Source organism: Odocoileus virginianus, chromosome X (genome assembly GCF_023699985.2).
Source record: "Odocoileus virginianus isolate 20LAN1187 ecotype Illinois chromosome X, Ovbor_1.2, whole genome shotgun sequence".
Lineage (NCBI taxonomy): Eukaryota > Metazoa > Chordata > Mammalia > Artiodactyla > Cervidae > Odocoileus > Odocoileus virginianus.
The window spans coordinates 10,198,181-10,216,259 of NC_069708.1; the positions used below are offsets into that span (position 1 = coordinate 10,198,181).

Consider the following 18,079-nt stretch of genomic DNA (forward strand, 5'->3'; position numbering starts at 1 on the left):
GAAGATGTTAAGAAGAGGTGGCAAGAATACACAGAAGAAGTGTACAAAAAAGATCTTCATGACCCAGATAATCATGATGGTATGATCACTCACCTAGAGCCAGATATCCTGGAATGCGAAGTCAAGTGGGCCTTAGGAATCATCACTACGAACAAAGCTAGTGGAGTTGATGGAATTCCAGTTGAGCTATTTCAAATCCTAAAAGATGATGCTGTGAAAGTGCTGCACTCAATATGCCAGCAAATTTGGGAAAGTCAGCAGTGGCCACAGGACTGGAAAACGTCAGTTTTCATTCCAATCCCAAAGAAAGGCAATGCCAAAGAATGCTCAAACTACCACACCGTTGCACTCATCTCACACGCTAGGAAAGTAATGCTCAAAGTTCTCCAAGCCAGGCTTCAACAGTACGTGAACCATGAACTTCCAGATGTTCAAGCTGGTTTTAGAAAAGGCAGAGTAACCAGAGACCAAATTGCCAACATCCATTAGATTATTGGAAAAGCAAGAGAGTTCCTGAAAAACATCTATTTCTATTTTATTGACTATGCCAAAGCCTTTGAATGTGTGGATCACCACAAACTGGAAAATTCTTCAAGAGTTGTTAATGTCAGACCACCTGACCTGGCTCTTGAGAAATCTGTGTGCAGGTCAGGAAGCAACAGTTAGAACTGGACATGGAACAACACACTGGTTCCAAATAGGGAAAGGAGTACGTCATGGCTGTATATTGTCACCTTTCTTATTTAACTTACATGCAGAGTGCATCATGAGAAACGCTGGGCTGGATGAAGCACAAGCTGGAATCAAGATTGCAGGAAGAAATATCAATTACCTCAGATATGCAGATGACACCACCCTTATGGCAGAAAGCAAAGAAGAACTAAACAGCCTCTTGATGAAAGTGAAAGAGGAGAGTGAAGAATTTGTCTTAAAGCTTCATATTCAGAAAACTAAGATCACGGCATCTGGTCCCATCACTTCATGGCAAATAGATGGGGAAACAATGGAAACAGTGAGAGACTTTATTGGGGGGGCTCCAAAATCAGTGCAGATGGTGACTGCAGAAATTAAAAGACACTTACTTCTTGGAAGAAAAGTTATAACCAACATAGACAGCATATTAAAAAGCAGAGACATTACTTTGCCAACAGAGGTCTGTCTAGTCAAGGCTATGGTTTTTCCCAGTGGTCATGTATGGATGTGAGAGTTGGACTATAAAGAAAGCTGAGTGCCAAAGAATTGATGCTTTTGAACTGTGGTATTGGAGAAGACTTTTGAGAGTCCCTTGGACTGCAAGGAGATCCAACCAGTCAGTCCTAAAGGAAATCAGTCCTGAATATTCATTGGAAGGACTGATGCTGAAACTCCAATACTTTGGCCACCTGATACGAAGAACTGACTCATTGGCAAAGACCCTGATGCTGAGAAAGATTGAAGGCAGGAGGAGAAGGGGACAACAGAGGATGAGATGGTTGGATGGCATCACCGACTCAATAGACATGGGTTTGAATAAACTCCAGGAGTTGGTGATGGACAGGGAGGTTTGGCGTGCTGCAGTCTATGGGGTTGCAGAGTCGGACACAACTGAGTGATTGAACTGAACTGAAATTTAGCTTCCGGCAGAATCACCTTGGAAACCTTATTAAAACACAGGTCATTCTGCTGTACGTGGGTCTGGGGTAGAGTAAGAGAATTTGCACTTCTAACAAGTTCCCTGATGATGCTGATGCTGCCGTTCTAGGGACCACAGTTCCAGAACCACTGCGCTAGACCACCATATTGCTGGAAGCAGAAAACTTATTGCCAAGGATTTCCAGCTTGGTTGGTAGGATGAAAAATCCTGATGCTCTTTTGAAAAGTTCTGCTTCCAGTGATTAAGATTTCTCTCTCTCTCTCTCTCTCTCTCTCTCTCTCTCTCTCTCTCTCTCTCCCTCTCCAAAACGTGTTGATTGGGATAGTTTCCCATTCTTCTTAATACAGAGTACTTTTAGTAATGCTTCTTTCTGAAGGAGTATCCTTTGTAAGCCTTGCTTTTCCTCCTGTAGGCTGGCAGAGGACAGCAGGGCAGCCAACACACAAAACTGCTGTTTGTGCACAGCTAAAGATGGTGGTGATGTTATAGCATCCTGGGCATTTCACATCCATGAAATAGGAACTGGGGCTCTGCAACAGGCTCTTCTTATGTTTCCTGTTCTCTTTTAGAGAGGGATAAAGGAGATCATTTGGGAGAGGCACATTCTCATGGGGAGGTCGTCATTGCCGGAAAGCTTGTTTTTTTTTCTTTTTTCTTTTTTTTTTAACGGGGACCATTTTGGAAGCCTTTATTGAATTAGTTACAATATTGCTTCTGCTCTTTTATGTTGGCCCTGAGGTATGTGGGATCTTAGCTCCCCAACCAGGGATCAAACCTGCACCCACTGCATTGAAAAGTGAATTCTTAACCACTGGTCTGCCAGGGAAGTCCTGCTTTTGTTTTAAATGAATTCTGTATAACTTCTCTAAGCTTCATTTGTTTAATCTCCATTCTGTGGTGCACTGTTCAGAACATCACTGGCTTTCAGGGCTGTCATATTCTGTGTAGGCGGCAAGATATTGATATATGTAATCGTGTTTGATATTCACCCTCTCCTTAGAAGAACAAATGGGCATTTTTTTAAAGTGAATTGGTGCCACAATTAGGTGTAAATAAGCTCCCAGTTCTTTGGATAATGCCATTGACAATCCATTAACAGCATTCTTGGGTCTGATCAATTAGCACCAATGCCCAGGATAACCCTTTCCAGTGGTATAAACCAGACCACACACCAGACTTCTGAGTTATTTATTGTGCCTTGTTGAAATGACAGAGGGAAGCATCTTCATGAAAAATCGCTATCGTATATCCATTGTGTAGTCACAGCAACAACTCTCGTTATCATTGTCATCTTGAAGAATATATATTAACCTCGGAGACCTTGATAAATGACCCTTTAGGGGGAAATTAATATCTTTAGGCAAGTCAAATATATTAATCATTGATGCCACGGACAGAGTAAATTTCCTTCTTGTGGCTGTGGCAAATACTGTAAATCCTTGCGAGGTCTACAGGCAACATTTATGGCCTTCTAAACTGAGCAATGCCTGCCACTCACTGGAGTGGGAGTAAGTAACATCTCTTGACTTCAGGTGTTCTAACATGTTAGGAAAATTCTTGACACCAGTGCTTCTCAAGTTTTAATGTACCTGAATCACCTGGAGAACCTATTGAAGACCTGGGGCTTTCCCTGGTGGTCCTGCAGTTAAGAATCCACCTGCCAGTGCAGGGGACTTGGTTCAATCCCTGGTTGGGGAAGATCCTACTAAGCCCATGCTCCACAACACGAGAAGCCTGCGCATCCACAGCGAAGATCAGCCCACACTCACTGCAACTAGAGGAAAGCCTGCATGCAGCAATGAAGACCCAGCACAGCCAAAAAAAAAAAAAAAAAAAAGATGTGGGATGAGACCTAAGATTCTGCATTTCTTAGAAGTTGTAGGTGGTGCCAGTGTTCCACTGAGTGGTCCTTTGCTCAACACTTTTGAACCACCTGCTTTCATAGAGCACCCCTTCTTATAGCCTAGCAAGTCTGGTACTGGTATAGCTCTTCACCCAGAAGCTCAGCCTGGTCAGCTAAACGCATTGCCCTCTTCTTGACGTTCTTTTAGTAAAAAACATTTCTGCTTACTCTGTGGACAGGATTCATATTGGCAATTATTGCTTTTATGTCTGTGTCCTTTAAGAACTTTTTTACCTTGGTTGTAAGAAAGGTCAACTTCATTTTCATCAGAAAATGATGTTGGGGGAATTCCTTGATGGTCCAGTGGTTAGGAGCACAGATTTCATCTCTGGTCAAGGAATTAAGATCCTGCAAACCTCACAGCGCTGCCAAAAAAAAAATTTGCTGTTGGGGGAAGAGTTGTCATGAATATCCTATTGAAGATAATTCCATAAAACCATGTTGTTTAGTTGCTAAGTTGTGTCCAGCTCTTTTGCAACCCCATGGACTGTAGCCCACCAGGTTCCTCTGTCCATGGGGTTTCCCAGACAAGAGTACTGGAGTGGGTTGCCATTGCCTTCTCCAGGGGATGTTCCCGACCCAGGGATCAAACTCAGGTCTATTGCATTTCAGGCAGATTCTTTACCACTGAGCCACCAGGGAAGCCGCATAGGATTGTATGAGAGAGGCAAAGCCCAAATTCCAAGGAGAGACTTATGCAAACTCTGTGCTATGCCATTTAATGGTGTTCTCAGAAGACCATCGCTTTCCTTTGTAAGCTTCAGCTTGTGATCAGTGATTACTGGTGCATGACACCAAGTACAGCTTTAATAAAATGGTTTCATTGCTGGCTTTGGTCTTGGACGAAACAGGAGTGATGAAAGATACTGTTAGAGCCTGTATGCAGCCATTGCTCAAATCGTTCTATTCCCAAGGAACAGACAAATTACTATAACCTAACAGGGATTATTTTAAACAATGAAATCTGCTCAGATCTGAGGGTGGAAGCTGGATTCCTTTCCTGGCTGAATATATCTGTTACCAGTGCTGTTAGCTGTAGCTGATTGAAAACCTAACTGTGGTGGTTTCAACGGATTGTTCTTGTTGTTCTGTCATTCAGTCACGTCCAACTCTTTGTGACGCCATAGACTGCAGCACGCCAGGCTTCCCTGTCCTTCACCATCTCCCAGAGCTTGCTCAAACTCATGTCCATTGAGTTGGTGATGGCATCCAGCCATCACATCCTCTGTCACCCGCTTTTCTTCCTGCCTTCAATCTTTCCCAGCATCAGAGTCTTTTCCAGTGAAAAGTCTTTTCCATCAGGCAGCCAAAGGACTGATGCTGAAGGCTTCAGCATCAGTCCTTCCAGTGAATATTCAGGGTTGATTTCCTTTAGGATTGACTGGTTGGATCTCCTTGCTGTCCAAGGGACTGTCAGGAGTCTTCTCCAGCACCACAATTTGAAAGCATCAATTCTTCGGCGCTCAGCCTTCTTTATGGTCCAACTCTCACATCTGTACATGACGACTAGAAAAACCGTAGATTTGACTATACGGACCTTTGTTGGCAAAGTGATGTCTGTGCTTTTTAATACACTGTATTCTAACATATAAAGCGGTCTGCCATCAGATGGCTGTTGGTGTTGGTACAATGAGTTGATGATGTCAGGGACTTTCCTAGGTCTTGGTTACAGGATCCATGGGGGAAGGTCCAGATACCATGTTTGCATTCAAGATAGGAAGCAGAGGGAAGGCTGTGCTGAGTATGTCTCCACTGATCAGGGAAGCAAAAGCTGTCCAAGACATTTCCAAATTTCTCCTTGCGTCTGTTGACCAGGACTGTTGCATGGCCACACATGGGAGACTAGGAAAGCTTGCCTTTATCTGGGCCACCTTGAAAACTGCCGGGGTTCTGAAGGGAGAAATGGATATTGGGTAGGCAACTAACTAAACTAAATTCCCCTGCCTCTATTACTCAACTTTGCTCTTTCCACCACCCCCGCACCGCACCCCGCCCCCCCCCCCCCCCCCCGGCAGAATCCAATATTCAGTGCTAGGAAAGAGAGCGAGTGTCTGCTGCAGGTAGGGGATGGGTTTGGCAGAGGGAAGAAGCAAAGGTCAGCCTTTCAACATCCAAACTCCATTATCCCCAGTGAGATAAGTATACAGATTGGGTTTTGAAGGCACAAATTGCACCTAAAATCAAAAGGCAAGGTAAATGGACATCACACTGTGCCCACAGAGTAGTTTGGAAATTCAACAACATAATTTCCAAAGTCATAAATATGGTGGTACCCCTTATCCTGCAATGTCATTAGACAGTTCAAGTGTTAAACAGCTTGTGTTGTCAGCTTAGTGAATCCCTAATGATTTTGAAAGAAGACCTTGTACTATTAATTATCATTAGTCTGCCTCTCCGGACACTTCCAGATTCTTGATAAGGAGCAGTTGATAAGGTCTTTTGATAAAGAATGAAGCAGCGTGGAACGTGAACATCTTGGGGGTGTTACATTCCTTTTAAAAATGCCCTTTGAACATTGATTCTTAAATAATGAGGGTCTTTCCAATGCTGTTACTATACACTTCCTGTTGATTTTTAGATGACCTTTTGCATCAATTAGAGTTAATTAGACCTGCATTAGATTAGGATTTTGCCCACCGTGGAGCTGGGTAACTGCATTTTGCTGCTGCTTCTTCATTTAACCTTATTAAAATAATTTAGTTGCTAGGAGTTCCACTCTTCTTTTAAAGAGGAAGGAAAATACAGTTTGGTAGGTGACAGAATGATGTATTTCTCTTTCTTGATTAAAAACTGTGTGTGTGTGGTCAAGATCGGGCTTTTCAGCTTGGCTTTGTAACATTTTGAAGGTGATTGCTTTGTTTAATCCTCTGACTCTCCTTTGTGCCTCTGAATTAGCTCATACATTTTTATCTGTAGCCTGGTCACTGGATGAAAGGGAATGATGATTTCTGTGTTGTGCAGATTTCAGAATTTGGAGGGGAAAAGTGTGATAAAAGACAACTTTGCATTTTGTTTCATCTATGTAAAGGATATAGAAGTGTTTCATGGATTCCCATAGAAAGTCTGGCAGAAGATGGAGGTTGGGAAGAGATGGATGGGCTTCTTTTGCTGTGTATTAAAACAGGAGATTAGTTCTTCCAGAGACTTTTCCTTCCCCCTTTCCCAAATGAATACAGAATAGCTTGTGTCAGGGTCTAAAGGCCAGTTGGGGTCCTGGTGGGATTGTGTGGCAGAGATGAGACAAAGTAGAGTTTTCAGGTTCTTCGTGAGACCCTCCTGATAGATGGCCTGAACTCACTCACCCTGGGAGAAGTAAACGCTGGGCACTCACTTCACATGGGTGCCTCTAACTTTATTGACAAACTTTATTTACATGACTTGTAAACATGACTCTCTTTTGTGCTGGCCTAGAATTTGGAACCTGCTTTCATCATAGCATGATAGCACTTTGTGTCCTGAGCTCTGACAGGGCTGAGAAGTTTTGTGGGGTTTTTTTTAAGATTTTCTTTTTTTTTAATGTGGACCATTTTTTAAGTCTTTATTGAATTTGTTACAACATTGCTTCTGTTTTCTGTTTTGGATTTTTGGCCCTGAGGCATATGGGATCCTAGCTCCCTGACCAGGGATTGAACCCACACGAATCCACACACCCCACATTGGAGGGAAAGTTTTAACCACTGGACCCCCAGGGAAGTCCCCTGATAGCTCTCTGAGGGCAGACTAAGACCTCAGACTCCAGAGGACAAAAAGTGTGTTCTGTCTTGCTCCTCACAGTACATGGTACCAAGTAAATGGATGCAAGATTGAAGCAGCCCACTGCAGTGTTTCGATGTGAGTTTGTCTCTCATTTCATGATCCCCATTTTCATGGGGACATTAGGTCTGCTTTTGTTGCAGGAAGGGGACCCCTTCCAGGGCCCAAAAAATGGTTACTATGGTGCCTGGCCAGGGTGGGCGGTTTCAATCAGTGTGCTTCCCCTAATACTTTCACTGTGCTACTTTGACTGGTGTCTAGAGAGTTCTTGGTATGGCTTTAAAAGGCACTTGAAATATCTTGACTTTTTCTTTTCAGGACACAGTGATTACAGGGGATACCTGGTATAGCTGTAAAGCCAAAAAACAAAAAAAGTGGGGAGTCGAGGAGAGTGAAAAAAGCATGGAGGTTGATGGGCATGGATACATTCAGGTTTTCAATTAACTCACCGTGTCGCTGCCTAAGAAGCATACAATAAAATAGGCAACTCTGTCATTCTTGGGAGATGAGACTATTCTCTCAGTTCTACAAAATGAGGCTGTGGCGATATTGAAATGCTGCCAGTCTCCCCACTGGGCAGCCTGCCTGCATTTCACCCAGGCCCAGAGTTCTTTCTCAGCTGCTCTGGTATCTGTGCCCTTCCCGCTGTTCCCCTTCCGCCAAAGGCCAGCCTCCCTGAGCTGAGAGAATCTGCCCTTTGTTGTACTTGAGGGGAGATTGTTTCCAACGTTTCAATTGCTCTTCTCCTGGGGAGCCAGAGAGAGGGAGGGAAAGGGAGAAGCCGTGTGACAATTGTTTGACTCTCAAGCCAAAATGTAAGGGTTTTCTGAAGCTATCCCATCTTTGAAGTGAGTGGTCTCCCTCCGAGTCCTTCTGGCTTTGAAGTGATCATCAGCCCTGCGTTTGTCCAGAGAGAGGCCCTGAGAGACACTGCAGTGATTTCAACTTTGGAGCCCCTGTCAGGAGGCACCTGTACAGCTTTGGCTGAGACACTCAAGCTTGGGCACGCGTCTCGGTCACCTCTGGCTGCCAAACAACATTAAACCCTCCTGGCTTCTGTTTGGGTTGTGATTATCGCTCCCGACTCCATCTAGTGGCTCGGCTGCTCAGGGCCAGTCTTGGCCAATCATGGCTGGCACCGAGAGGGAAGGTTGGCTGGAACTGGCTGGTCTGGGTGGCCTTGCTTGTATATCTTTCCATTGGCCAGCTGTCGGCTGGGGCCATCGGGGTGACTGAACTCCAAGACTGGGGACAGAGGCACACAAGGCCTCTGGAGGCTTCGATTCAGAATCACTGCATCACCACTTTCACACATGTCCACTGAAGCAAAGTCATGCGGAGGCTCCAGTGTCAAAGGGTAGCTGGCTGGACTTCATTTCTTTCTTTCTTTTTTTAAATGTACTTTTATTTTATTTATGTTTTTTCATGTTTTTACAACTAGAAACTACTTAAATCTACCATGCCAATTTTGTTTATGCCTATATATTACACAGCAGAATGTACTGAAAAAATTATGTGATAAACATCATATTAATATATTACCAGTTCCCTTATATAACAGTGTTTAGTTGAATGGACTTCATTTCCTGATGAGAGGAACTACAAAGTAAAACTGAAAGGGCCTGGATGCAGAGGGGGAAAGACTTTGTGGCCGGCCTTGCAGTCCATGGCAGCCTGTGATGTCAGGGGCAGCGTGAAGTTGTGTGTGGGGTGTGGATGTATATTCTCAGGGTTCTAGGCTTTGGGGAGATTTGGGGGGATGGGTGTGTTGGAGAGGGGGTAGGGCAGATGCTGAGGGGCTTTATACATCCCTTTGGCCTTCAGCATCTCTCGTTAGGTCTGCTGTAAATAGGCCACAAGAGCTTCCTTCACCTCACGGGTATCATAGATCCTTTATCTTCCTGCCCTTCCAATAAAGCCGACATGTGTGCTCAGTACCTCAATCATGTCTGACTCTCTGTGACCCCAGGGACTGTAACCCACCAGTCTCCTCTTTGCATGGGATTCTCTAGGCAAGAATACTGGAGTGGGTTGCCATGCCCTCCTCCAGGGGATCTTCCCAACCCAGGGATCGAAGCTGGGTCTCTTGCATCTCCTGCAGTGGCAGGCAGATCCTTGACCACTGAGCCACCTGGGAAGCCCTAATAAAGCCAATGCTAGGTATTAAATGTGTGTAACTACAGAATGAGGCCAGAACGGTGTGGTGGCGTCCAGTAATGTGCTTTTGCTGTTTGCTATTCACATGAAAAGTCAAAAATGAATAGTGTTTATTTAAATAAATTATTAAGTGATTACAGTTGATCCTTGGACAACTGGGAGGTTGGGGGCAGTGAGCCTCTGTGCAGCCAAAACTCTGAATAGAACTTAACAGTCAGCCTTCAATATCCACAGTTCCGCATCCATGGGGTCAAACAAACTTGGATTACATAGTACTAAAGCAAGTATTTATTGGAAAACAATACCTGCATATAAGCAGACCTGCACAATCCAAACCCATGTTGTCCAAGGGTCAATCCAATATGGTTACTTTTGCCATAGTTTTTGCCTTAAGATTGAAATACAGTTACTGAACACCTGAGATTTTCCCCCTCATACCACCATGAAGGTCCATGAGGCACATATTTTTGTGTTTTTACCCTACCCTAGTCACGTAGGCTCCCTCTGCCCAGCACATATCAAAATTCCAGACTCCCAAGAGGAAAGCCAGTGTTCAGAATCAACTATATTGTTCACACAAACAGTTGAGATGCACCCTTTCTAGTCCTGGGCTTGGTTGTCCGGAAATCCAAGTTCTCAAATGCCAGCTAAGGCCAGCCTTGCCAACAGGCCTCTCTAAGGATGGCAGTCCCTGGCCTGTTATGCTACCTTTTTTCACACCACGCAAGAATCTAACCTCCTTGACGACCAAGATCTTTGTGTTGTGATGCGCCCCCTAGAACAGTGTGTGGCACACAAGTGCCCAGCAAATATTTATTGAATGAAGAGAGGGAACACCGGCCCTTGGGTGGACTTCTCCCTATGGAAGAAATAACACCCAAAGGAAGAACAGTCTCTTGATTTCCCCCACCTAGACTTTCCCTGAAGCAGCAGGCCTATATACGATTCCCATCCAGGCAGCCCCTTGTCCAGGGGACCTGAAACAAGCCCAGCCTCTGCACCCTCTCAAGGCCATTTGTCCAGAAGCAGTGTGTCCAAAGTAACCTAGTTAGTTGCTTGGTGAGGCTGCAGGTCACTCTCTCTCTTTTTTTTAATACAATAAATTATACTGTATTGTTACATGCAGGAATCACTGACTTTTCTTTTTTTTTTTTTAATATAGTTTTTTAGCTAGGGCGTCCACATCTCTTGATCCTGGTTTTCCTCTTCAGCCTGTTTGTTTTTCGCCTTCCCTTAGTGCTTGGGGTTGAACTGAATCCTGGCCTTGGCCTGGGTGTGGACCATTTGATTTGACCTGCATCTGATTGTGATCTTTATACCAGCAATGTGTTTCTTTCTTCTTCTAATGTTTATTTTTAAAGGCAAAAAGACCATGTGAAAGGACTTTCCCCTTACATAGTATACATTTCCTCCTCTGTTTCCAGATCCAAAACCATTTTTCGCTGTGACTGTGTAAACTCTTTACCTGTGATCAGTGACTCTTCAGGGTAAAAGCCTCATTTTTTCATTCCCTGTTCCTTCAGTAATAGAAAGATTAAGCTAATTTCAAAACTACTTGTGTCAGGATTTCATTCCATCTGGAAAGTCTATCTATTTCATCAAAGGCTTGCTTGTCACATTCTGAATTTTGACAAATGGATGCAATGAATCATTTGGTTGAAATTCAACAAAGAGTGCCCAGCCCCATATTCTCTGTCTTGGCTTAAGATTGGTCTCAGCTCAAAAATACTCAGTTGAATTTATCAGCAGGGAAAAAAAATGAAAGGTTTTAAAAATGCATATCATAGTACCATCTGAGAATATAAATCTTATGTAACATTTGTCATCAAAATTAAGTTTTAATATTATTTCAAGAATATGTTGATGCATCTTTTCTACCCATAGAATATGCTAAGTTGGCATATTAATATTCTAACTAATGCTGAGTCACTTTTGTACAGGGAGAATATTCTTCTGAATGAAAAGAATTATGAATCTATTCTTAGGGCAAATAAAAAATAATTGCCCATCAAGATTACCAGACTGATGAGATGAATTAATATTTCTGGCTGAGAAATGATAAATTCTGATGGAGAAAACTGTCAGGGAGCATTCACCAGCAACTTTAATAAATGACTTGGTCTTGACAGAAAGGTTTTAAATACAGCTTCTAGGTGTTTAAAGTATTTAGTCATCTTGACAAGAGTGGGTTTGCCTTTCCTAACTTTAAAAAAGAAAGAAAACGGATATGTTAGAAAAAAAGAGAATCACCTGACAGGATACTAGAGTCCTCGGCTAGTGTTCTTGAGGGCAGTGGCTTTTTACTTTCTGGAGCTTGTAGGAACCTAGAAGAATTTCTGACTTTTGTTCTTCATTGTATGGATGAGAAAACTGAGGTCCAGAGAGGTGCAGCAACTTGATGAAGGCCACACAGTCAACTGAAGCAGCGCACAGAACAAACTCAGGTTCTTCCACTTTTCAGGCTGCTGTGCCTCTCTCATCCAATTAATGATACGATCGGAGGCAGGGGTCCCCAACCTCTAGGCTGTGGACTGATACTTCCCATCAGATCAACAGCAGTATTAGGTTAGAAATAAAGTGCACACTAGAGCCAGCTATACAGAGTGAAGTCAGAAAGAGAGAAACAAATATCATGTATTAGCGCATATATAGGAATCTAGAAAAATAATACCGATGAACCTATTTACAGAGAAGAAATAGATTTGAAGACATAGAGAGCAGACTTGTGGACCTGGCAGGGGGAGGAGAGGCTGGGAGAAATTGAGAAAGTAGCATTGACATATATCCACTATCATGTGTAAAATAGATAGCTAGTGGGAAGCTGCTATATAACATAGGGAGCCCAGCCTGGTGCTCTTTGATGACCTACTGGGGTGGAATTGGAGAAGAGGGAGGGTCAAGAGGGAGGATATATATATATATATATATAATTATGATTGATTTGAGTTGATGTACAGCAGAGACTACCACAACATTGTAAAGCAATTATCCTCCACTTTAAAGAAGAGAAAGTGCACAATAAATGTAATGTACTTGAATTATCCCCAAACCATCCTCTCCCCTGGTCTGTGGAAAAATTGTCTTCTGCAAAATCAGTCCCTGGTGCCAAAAAGGTTAGGGACCACTTGTCTGAGTAAGGCAGTGGTTCTCAGAATCTGGGAGGCTCAGAATTGCCTGTAGAGCTTGTTCATACACAGCTTTCTGGACCCTACTTCAGAGATTGTCTCTACAGGTGTGGGGTTGGGACAGGGAATTTGCATTTCTCTCAAGTTCTCAGGTGATGCTCTTGGTCCTGGTCTAGGGACCACACTTGGAGAACCCCTGAGCTAAGGGTTGGAGGAGATAGTCAGGAAGCTAAGAATAAATTTGCACTCTTCTGCAGGGGAAAAGGAAATAATTGACTGATTTTAGCTGTTCCTGAGTATCTTTGTACTCAGAGAATAGAAGATCTGTTAGTAATTGTACTTTTCCTCTTGTACTTGTAATTATTGTCGAATAAGGTTTCTACTATTAGCCCCAGTACCTGGTAAATTTCTTTCCTGAGTCAGAATTGTGACCCATTGGGGGCCTGGATAATGGGTAAAGGGGACCACAGCAAATCAGTGCCAAGAAAAAGAAATCCCTAAGAGGTATTTTTAAAATATGTTAACAATGGCTGATTGTAAAACCTCTTCAGAATCAAAATCATTACCAGGAAATCATCAGATTGCCTTTATTCATTTTGAACATTTCCATTAAAGTGGGGGAAAAAAAGAGCCAGAAACAGTGACTGCAGACAGACAGAAAAGTTGGTTAATTGAATTGACAAAGAGAATTGAACTTAAAGCAGGAATTGTATCCCTCCAAATACTGTTTTTTCTGGACCAGTTAACAAACTGGTTGCCAGAAATATGCCTTATGTTTTCCATGGTGCCACAGCATGGGAACACTCCCTGATAGAAAGAGGATATGTAAAAATCAAAGAGTCTTTTCATTAACATGAAGTTTATTTCTTCTTTTTACCTTTTTGTCAGTAATCATTAACTAAATTGAAATGGATGCCGTGTAATATATTAAGACAAAATCACAATCGGTGGTCACAAACTTCCTTCCCCCCTCTTTTCAGAAATCTACCTGATTAAAAGAAACCCATGTTTACCTGCTCAGAATCCCTCTAAATTGTTCCTTTCACCTTCCTAGAGTAGGAAAAAGTTATTCCTTGCTGGCCTAGAAACCAAATCATGGTTTGGGGAGAAGGGGAGAGAAAAGAGAGAGTGGAGGAAAAGGATCAAGATGGATTCTTTGCCCAGTCGCTTCAGTCGTGTCTGACTCTTTTCAACCCCATAGACTGTAGCCCACCAGACTCTTCTGTCCATGGTATTCTCCAGGCAACAATACTGGAGTGGGTTGCCATTTCCTCCTCCAGAGGATCTTCCTGACCCAGGGATCAAACCCACATCTCCTGTGTCTCCTTCATGGCAGGCACAGCCTCCAGGGAAGCCCAGATGGATTCCAGGACTTGAAAAATCTTTTGTGTGTAAAAGTTTCCGAAGCAGCTCTGAGGGACAAAGGAATTGGAGATTGGGGACGGGGCTGAGGAAGTGTGACATGGGTTATGGAGGGATTTCTATTACATTGTTTGGAATGTCGAAAAGAGCTGCTTTTTTGATGGTCTGTAACTCCTAAAAGAGAGAGTGCTCCAAGATTGGACCACATGGGTCCTTGGATTTATTAAGTTTACTCAAAGTGCCTACAATTCAATCTCTACTCTAATAACATTTGTTTGCAAGAGGGAATCAAGGGAATCCATGGAAAATTAGGTTTCCAAGGAAACCAGCTTGGATGGGATAAGAGGAAGATTATGCCTTCCTGTCAATTAACAAATACTTAACAATCACATGAAGGCTCTTGCTGTCGGTGAGAAGGGAAGCATTCCCTACTGCTCCAGTGAAAGTGCTAGAAGAGATGAAGATACAGTGGAGAACTTGAGATGGTAGGCCCCCAAAAGGTAAAAATATACTGTGGCTTTAAAAAAAAAAAAGATTCTGATAAAAACACTGAGTCACCTTTTTCCGTTCTGGAGAATTTCAGTCTATCAGTTACCCATCACTGCATTCTGCTGCTGCTGCTGCTAAGTTGCTCAGTCGTGTCCGACTCTGTGTGACCCCATAGACAGCAGCCCACCAGGCTCCTCTGTATCTGGGATTCTCCAGGCATGAACACTGGAGTGGGTTGCCATTTCCTTCTCTAGTGCATGCATGCATCACTGCATTATAAACGGCCTCAAAACTCAGTACTTCAAAATAACAGTCTTTTATTTTGCTCAAAATCCACAATTTGGGGGAAATTTGGGGGAAATGAGGATTTTCCTGTAAGTCAGTTCTCCAGATGGCTGACACTCTTCTCTTGTTTTAAACACCCAGTCATCAAAGTTAAAACTTGATCGATTATTCATTCTAAAGTCTAAAGTCTAAAGTCTATTCTATGCTTGCACAGAGAATTCTAGAAAATAGTGGTGGTATTAGCAGTATTTGGGAAGGTGACTCAGTGTCATCAAGACAGTCATAGATGCTAAATATTTATAGACTCCCTTGCTGTGTCCCCTTATTGTGGTGGGCACGGAGGATATAACCATGAACAGGACCCAAACCCTGCCTGCAAGAGGCTTACTGTCTAGTGAAGGAAAGGCCAGGAGATGGCGCTGATGCAGTAAGAGAGGTGACAGAACAGAAGGCTGTTTTGAGCTTTGTCACAGACATGTCCTAAGGGCTACAGAAGTGGGGGGGGGGGGGGTGGCCCTCATGCTGGGCCCTCTGGGTGCTTGGGCTGCTGGTTTGGCTACTGCATCCTGCCTGGCTGTCAGTTGACACTCTTGTCAATTTGTCTGCCTTCAAATGACATTTCCTGTCCTCATCAAAGGCACTGCTTCTAATCTGCTGTGGGCTGGAAACTGGATACCCTGAACTTGCTGGAACACTGCCCTCTCAGAAAGGCCTTCTCTGACCTTGCCATCGAAAATAGTGCTCCACTCCCACCACCCTCCCTGCCTCCACACATGGTCTGCACCCTCTTACCCAGCTTGACTTTCCCCTGTAGCATTTATCACCTCCTGGTGTTACCTATCTGCATTTCTATCTGATGGTCTGCCTTCTTCTCTAGGTTATAAGTGCCAAGAGGACACTTATAACTCTGTGTCCACTACCTGGTACCTGACCTGGCTCAGAATAGGTTTTTAATAAATACTGAGTGTGTGCATGCTCAGTCATGTCCGACTCTTTGCAACCCCATGGACTGTAGCCCACCAGACTCTTCTGTCCATGGGATTCTCCAGGCAACAATACTGGAATGGGTTGCCATGCCCTTCTCCAGGGGATCTTCCCAATCCAGGGATCGAACCAGGGTCTCTTGCATTGGCTGGCAGGTTCTTTACCACTGCTCTACCTGGGAAGCCCAAATATTGAGTGAGTGAATAATAGTAATAGATAAATTTCATTTTCTTTTTTTGTCGACATTTTACTTGCACTTGGTGGCTCAGCAGTAAAGAATCTGTCTGCCCAACACAGGAGACATAGGTTTGATCCCTGGGTCAGGAAGATCCCCTGGAGAAGGGAATGGTAACCCACTCTAGTATTCTTGCCTGGTGAATCCCATGGACAGAGGAGCATGGTGGGCTATAACCCGCAATTAAACAACAATAAATAACTTGCACTCAGTAAAATGCGCCCATCTTTTTTTTTAATGCACCCATCTTATGTGTTCAGCATAACCAACAGGTGCACATGTATGCACACATTGTAACTCCACCTAGAGCAGGATACAGAGCCTTGCTGGCAGCCATCCCAACAGGTCCCTCAGACCCCTCCCAGCCCATACCTCCTCCAGAAGGTACTCACTCCTCTGACTTCTACCACCATTGATTAGTTCTGCTCATTCTTGAATTTCATAAGTATAATCATGTAGTGTTTTTTCTTCTGTGTCAGCCTTCGCAACACTATGCCTAGGAGGTTCAGCCATGCTGTTGCGTGGAATGGCACTTCATGCTTTATTTCATTGCTTGTAATGTTCAGGTTGAATTTACTGTAATAAATTTCACCACTTTTACTCACATGTGGATTATTTCCAGGTCTGGCTGATAAGGAAAATGAGTTTTGAGAATGGTCATGCAAGGCCCTTTGAGTTAAAGGGCATGAATGTCATAAGGGCATTTATGAAGGGCATAAATGGCTACTTTGTTGGATGGTTACTTGTTACCCATTTTCTTAGTCCTCCATTTCTGGAACCCTCCCCCTTTTCATACTCCTTCAGGGTTCTGATTTATGCTTGGACTTGTGTGGTCTGCCTGGGACTCAGTCAAATTTACAAAACTCCTAGTTGGCCTGCTGGAGCAAAGCCACATTCCTGCTGGTTCATTTCCCAAGACACAGAAGCAAAATGCTATTAGCTATTCCCTCATAGTGACCATCCCTTCTCTTCCTCTGTTGTCCTTGGTTCTTTTTCACTTTCTGCTAATTCCCTCCACTGACAGAGGACACCTTCGGGCTGCGTGTGTGTCATAATAGGTGTTATCAACCACTGCTGCACATTACGATCACTTGGGAAATGTTAAATAGCATCATGCCTGAGCTACACTCCAGAGCAATTAAATAAGATTCTCTGGGATGGTGTCTGGGTATCAGTGTTTTCCAAATACTTTTCAGATGATTCTAAGAGACAGCTAAGTTTGAGAACCATTACAGGACACATCTTGGGGCTTCTGAGGTAGCTCAGTGATACAGAATCCACCTGCCAATGCAGGAGATATGAGTTCAATCCCTGGCTTGAGAAGATCCCCTGGAGGAGGAAATGGCTACACACTCCAGTATTCTTGCCTGGGAAATCCCATGGACAGAGGAGCCTGGAAGACTACAGTTCATGGGGTTGCAAAGAGTCCGACACAACTGAGCAACTGAGCACACACACACACACACACACACACAGAGGACACATCCTAGGAGATGGTGCAGATGTGTAGAATCAGCTCAGCCCCTTTCGCCACATCAGGCAGAATCAACTTGTTCCCATAGGACTTACCAGTTAGGGCTCTTCCACATGCTGTCAGCTTTATAAATTGCAGGGAGAAATTTTTATGAGAACGGCTTAAAATGAGGAAGTCAAGGAATGTGGCTTTTTCTTCCACCATATTAGTCACTCCATGGTGTCTGGAGCAGTATTTATTCAAGTTTTACTCACGTATTACAATCGAGATCCATCATTTAAACTCCAGGCTGTAGCAGAGAACAGAGATGCCTTGACTACCATTGGATGGGTACTCCTGAAAGACTATTACTTTTTTTAAAAATTTACTTTATTGAAGTATAGTTGATTTAAAATATTGTGTTAATTTCTGCTCTACAGTGAAGTGATTCAGTTATACATAGACATTCATTCTCACTCATATTCTTTTCCATTTTGGTTTATCACAGGATATTGAATATAGTTCCCTGTGCTATATAGTAGGACCTTGTTGTTTATCCATTGTATATATAGTAGTTTGCATCTGCTAACCCCAAATTCCCAATCCTTTCCTTCCCCATCCCTTCCCCCTTGGCAACCACAAGTCTATGTCTATGAGTCTGTTTCTGCTTTGTAGGTAAGTTCATTTGTGTCATATCTTA

The 18,079-nt window shown here is 43.4% G+C and overlaps 1 protein-coding gene and 1 pseudogene across 1 annotated transcript in view; one reads left to right on the forward strand and one right to left on the reverse strand.

Annotated features, from left to right (window-relative positions):
- The window catches only part of LANCL3 (LanC like family member 3), a 115,029-nt gene that overhangs the window by 23,951 nt on the left and 72,999 nt on the right, over nucleotides 1-18,079 (forward strand). The gene's annotated exons all lie outside the window — the stretch shown is intronic.
- LOC139033109 (small ribosomal subunit protein eS27-like pseudogene) lies at nucleotides 1,988-3,722 on the reverse strand (annotated as a pseudogene).